Source organism: Mus musculus, chromosome Y (genome assembly GCF_000001635.26).
Source record: "Mus musculus strain C57BL/6J chromosome Y, GRCm38.p6 C57BL/6J".
In the NCBI taxonomy this organism is placed as follows: Eukaryota; Metazoa; Chordata; class Mammalia; order Rodentia; family Muridae; genus Mus; species Mus musculus.
The window spans coordinates 36,666,199-36,672,303 of record NC_000087.7 but is presented as its reverse complement, the minus strand read 5'-3'; positions in this window follow the sequence as shown (position 1 = coordinate 36,672,303).

Below are 6,105 nucleotides of genomic sequence, written 5' to 3'. Positions count from 1 at the left end.
ACTCTCATTCTCTTTCTTGACCAGGTGATATGGCAACTTCCTCATCTTCTAAGGTTTATAAAGGACATTTGCCATCTGTGGATGTGGATATGTGGACATATTTATATCCTCAGAAATCTCCAGGACATTTGAAAAATGTCTCTGTTTTTCCAAAAAACATACTCTCTGGCTAGGATCCTGTAGCAATTTCCTTACCTACTATTGCTACTGAGGCTTTGGTATCATCATCATCATCATCATCATCATCATCATCATGCCAAGGGCATCAAGGTTCTTTGCTATCTACCTAGGATGGTGGAAAAGACTCACTTACTGCACCAAATGCTCAGAAAATTTACTCATTTTCTTCCCAGGCCTTAGAAACTTTGGTAAATATCCAAGGACCACTGCCCACTTACACACCTTCTAAACAGACTCTGCATTCTTCACCATCTACACTAGGTATTTCCATTTGCAAAGAACTCTTCAAATGTCATCACTGGCACAAGGGACCCTAGAGTCTTTTATATCATCCCAAAAGGAAGGGACAAAATACAAATAAGAAAAAGACATTCTGAGACAGTCTATATACCACAGGGGACTGTAGAACCATCAAGACGTAAAACAGGGCCTTTAGGATCTACTCAAGGTGCTCATAGGATGGCTCAAATATTTCCATCTAATAAAGGGGCTGAGAAACATTCTTTATCTCTTAGAAGGACTATGGGACTACCCAAATCTGAAACTAGGACTCTAAAATTTCACCATCTGAACCAGGACCTGTGAAAAATTTCAGTTCTTTTCAGAAGCCTTATACATTTTCTCTATCTATGCAAGATACCCGATGACATCCACCATCTGAAACAGAGGCTATGATATCTTCTCCCTCTACCCAGGGAACTAAGGAAACATTGTTATCTTCCAAAGGGAATGTGAAACCTTCATCATCTGCACCACCATCATCTCCTCACACTACAACAGGAAATCTAACAATTGTCAGTTGTAAACAAAGACCTCTAGAACAATCTGTACTGTCCAGGGGACTGAGGGTTTTTTAGTTATACCACAGGGAAATTAGAGCGTTCTGCATCTTTCCAGAAGAAGCTAGGGCACTCATCATACATAGTAGAATACCTGTATACCTTGCCATGTTTCCAAGGAACTACAGATCCTTTGCCTCCTACAGGGGTTATGCTAACTCCCAAATTTGAAAATAGGAAGTCAGAAAAATTTCCATCTGAAAAAAGATCTTCTTCATCCACCAGGACATAAAAACAAACAAACAAACACAAGCACACACACACACACACACACACACACACACACACACACACACACACACACACACACACAAACCCCAAAAACCAAAAAATCTCAACAACATTGTCATATTCCCAAGTGAAAGTGAAATCCTCAACTTCTCTATGATGTTCTCAGAAACTTCCACAAACTAGCAAACTATATCAGGCAATTCAATAACTGTGAGATGTAAGAAAACAACTCTAGAACACTTGATACCTGTCCAAGAAACTATGGGTGCTTTGCCATCTTTCCCAGGGTTTTTTAGAACATTCAGCATCTTTCCAAAAGAAGCTAGGGAACTCAACACACATGGTAGAATCTCAGGAAAACTCACCATCTGTTCAAGGGACTACAGGCCTTTTGCCACATCCTTCAAGTCATACAGGACATTCACAATATGACCAATGATCTCAGGAGTCTTATTTTGTAGTCCCAAGGATCTAGCACATTTGCTATCTACCAAACTTAGCATATATGTTGAGGCTTCTATAGGCCTTTCACCATATACTCAACAGTCTTTTGATCAGTCATCATCGTCCCAAGAGATTCTGGGAATATCAGATTCTGCCCAGTGTACTCATAAACATTTGTCTTCATTCTCAGGTTCTTGGGGAATGTCTTCATGTATGCTAAGGGCAACAGAAACATTGCAACATGTCCCAAAGCCCCATGGCCATTTCTCACCAACACAAGCTAGTCGAGCCCCTCCATATCTTTGCGGACACTTGTCACAACTTCCCTATATCCATAAGCAACTCTTGAGCTGAATGTATCTGCACAAATTTCTTCATTACACTCATCATCTACTCAGGTGTCTGGACAATCTTACCTGAATTCAGAATCCATGTAGGGACATCCCATAGCTGCCCAGGGATTGAAGAAATTTTCCCATGTAGCCCGGAGACTCTAGGTTACAAAGAAAGTGATAAGCAGGAACAAGGACATTTCCAGTCTGTTCAAGTACTTCTGGGAATTTTTGACCTGCAGAAGGAAGGTTAGGATCTTTTTCATCTGCACAAAGGGTTCTGGGAACTTCTCTATCTGCCTAAGGGTCTCTGTACACACCCAAACAAGAACCTTTAGGTACTCTGTCTTCTCTACCAAATTCGTTCAAACATCCATCTAATTACTAGAGGGCTCTCACATTTTCTCCATCTGTTCAACTTACAATGCTCATCATGTTAGCCACAGACTAATGAATATGTTCTCTCTAGCCAGGAAAATCAGGAGAAGTTTTTGAATTTCCCAAGTTATCCAGAACACTACCTATCTGCACCAGGTGGTCAGGGATATCCACTATCTATCACTGTAAATGTAGAACATTTGCTAACTTCTTAAGGGTAAAAGAAAAATTGCACAGTTGCAATTGGAAATTTGCATGTGCAAAGTTCTGTGTCATCCATCCAAAGGTATCCAGAACCTTCGACTGATTCAACAGGTATATTGGGATTGGGACAATGTAAACACAAAGAGACTACCATGGGCCCTTTGCCTAGAGTGAAAGAGGATGTCAGATCTTCTAAATCTGTTTTGCTTACTCTAGGAAGTTTGCCATCATCACCTCAAGAACCTGGCAGACATTCATTTTTTTACTCAAGGAGGTGTAGAAATATTCCCATCTGTTCCAGGGAATCAAGTATATTCGCAATCAATCCAGGGGGCCTGACACATTCCATCTTAGCCCAGGCAATGACACATCACTCAGGACCTGCTGAAGGGGCTCTACTGCATTCAGCTTTTTCTCCAGCAGAATCAGAAGCAAATGAATATTCTCCATCTTTCTGAGGGACTTCAGACAGCTCCAGATGTGCTGGACTGCATCTGAATCTTACTATATCACTACATGTGCCACCATCATCTTTGAGATCTGAGCAAGGAACTGTGGGATTCTTGTCTATCGCAAGAAAGAAGTCTGAAAGTGACTAAAACTAAAGACATGATTCTAGGGTCTTCCTTGTATTCTCAGGGCACTGAGGTGGCATTGTTTATCTGCACAAGCCACAGTAGGAAAGTACATATCTGTAAAGCAGACTGTGGGAACTTTGCCTCCCACCCCAAGACGATTGGGGTCTATGCAAAATACTCAAGTGCTACCAGAATCTATGTCAATTGATCAAAGGTCTCTGGAAATTTCTTCATCTTCACAAGGAACTGTAGGTTCTTCATCTTCCCCAGAGGTTTTTGGACATTTCTGTTCTGCCTAAGGGTCTCCTAAACTGCCCACATCTAAACAGTGGACTGCACAAAATGTTTCATAAGCTCAAGATAGTTTGAATGCTCCAACTTCTTTGCAGACAGTTATGAATTTTCGCCAACTGTCCAAAATTTTGCACAAAAATCCCCAGCTTTCCCAAGGGAAACTGGACATTTCCTACCTTTCCAGAAATCTCAAGAATACTTTTGTCCTTAACCATCAGATGTAGGACATTGCCCACCTCTACTGGGTTCTCAGGAGCATCTTGTACCTCCTACAGTGGTTCTAGAAGCTTTTCCATCTTTTCAAAAGCCCCCAAAAATTTCCAGGGCAAAAGAGGGAACTTTATGCATATAAAGTTATTTTTTCTTCAACCAAAGAAATCTAGAAAATTCAACAGGTTTCACAGGGATATTGTCACAATATAAAGAATCACAGAGTATTTTAGGACATTTTCAAAGAGTGAGAGAAGATGTAACATCTTCTCAGACTACTTCATCAGCTCTAGGAACTTTGCCACCATGACCTCCAAAACTTGGTAGACAATAACATTGTACCAAGGAGATGCAGAGACCTTCCCATTTGGCCAAGGGAATCCAGTACCTTTGTAATCTGCCCAGGGACCTCTGAAACTTTCTATCTCAGCATAGGCAATGATGAATACATCACAATGTTCTGAATGTTCTCATAATCCTCTGGGTCTTTTTTCCACTTAACAAGTGACTCCAGCATCTTCTGATTATTCTCATGAAAGTTTGAGTCCCTTTCTCTCTGCAAAGAGGACCTTATATCTGTCCACATGTCCACAAAGGTATATACAACAATCTACAACTTCCCAAAAGCTCTCAAATCCTTCTTTACATAAACAATGTATAGGAACTCAGTCCACATCTACACACTACACAGTAGCAGACTCACCAAATTCCTCAGTGTGTCAGTGATATACCCACCCTACTCAAAATATTGCAAGGATTTTGAGATCTGACCAAGAATCTCTGAGTATTTTGGCAACTGCACAAGGCACTGTAGAACCTTTGCCATCTTCCTAGGGGACTCTAGAATATTCCTCATTTGCATCAGGTGCACAAAAAAAATTCAACAGCTATCTCAGGATATGTGATATACAATGACTCACTTCTAGCACTTGCAATTTTTGCCCAACTTATTTCATTACTTTCTTCCCTAATCCTTTTGATTCCTTTCCTTACACAGAAGAACCTTTAGATCTCTCTAAACCTACAGAGGGGCCTTTGACTTCATACCAGGGACCAAATGAGTATTTGAATACTCCACAAAGGGTACAAAAACAGATCCAACTGCTTCAGATATGTCAGGTTCTTCCAAAGGATCCATGGCAATTTCTTTATCTGGACAGGGAACCCTAGGATCTCTATGATCTACCCTAGAGCTTTTGACAATGTCCCTATCTGTTCACGTGAATCCAGGACCTTTGTTATCTGTTCAAAAAGCTGGAGGCCCTTGCCTGTCCTTTAGAGGAGAATATGAAAGGTTGCACCTGTACAAAACACAAGCCAGGAATAGCAAATATTACACCAGGAGCTTTGGAATTTTCAGCATCTACCATAGTGCATCTAGGATCACCTTTACCTGTCCAATTATATTTGAGAGTGTCACAACCTTTCGTATTGAGTCAGAGACCTTCCCTGTCTTGTCATGGTGTAGTAGGAACATCAACATCTGCCCAACGGCCTTCAGAAACTTCCTTGTTATCCCAAGAGTCTCCAGGACCTTGTTAGAAAAATGCGGCTTTAGGATATTCACCATCTGATCCTAAGATCTTGGACTTTCTAATTCTGCGAAGGAAAAACTAGAAACAATGCCAAGTATGCAAAACCGTGAGGAAATACCTTCTGTCACCCAAGAGATCATAGAATCTTTGTCAGCCACATAAAATTCTCCCAGATTACCAGTTTCTTCAACACTTAGTCCAGAGTTGGAAGAATCTCTGCCATGTAACCAATCTGTTTCTAAGAGTTCAGAATCTGTGGCAGGGTCTCTAGAATCTTTGCTATCTGTTCCAGGGTCTCTGTGTCTTATGAAACACAATGTAGATGGGCTGAGCCCTTTAGTATCTGATCAAGGGATCCTTGGAACACCAACATTAGCCCAGGAATATCTAGAACTTTCTCAACTAGCTAAGGGGATTCTAGAACCTATGCCATCTAGAAAAGACACTGTGGGTACTTCCTTTTCAACAGAATTTCCCAGACTGTCACTTTGTACAGACAGGGACTTAATTCCAACCCCTTCTCATGAAGATGGCCAGATAGTTACTCTTATCAGAGGAAGAGCCCGAGTACTTCCAATTCTAACCAAAGGACATTGAAACATTTCTCATTTTCAGAAGGAGATATCAGATACTGCCTCTCAGAACTTGATGTTTTAAAATGCATCTCTTCTGCCAAAGGTAGCCTCACATCTTCCAAGTATGCTGAAAGGAATCCAGTCCTACCTCTACTCCTCCAAGAAGCATCTCCCCCTTTTAATCTTCACAATTGAGTTTCACATCTAGCATTCCTTACAAGAAAGATCTCAGTTATTCTCCTCATCCAAGGGGTTGTCCCAAAAATTCTATACTGCAAAAAATAAGACTAATGTTTTCCTCTGTA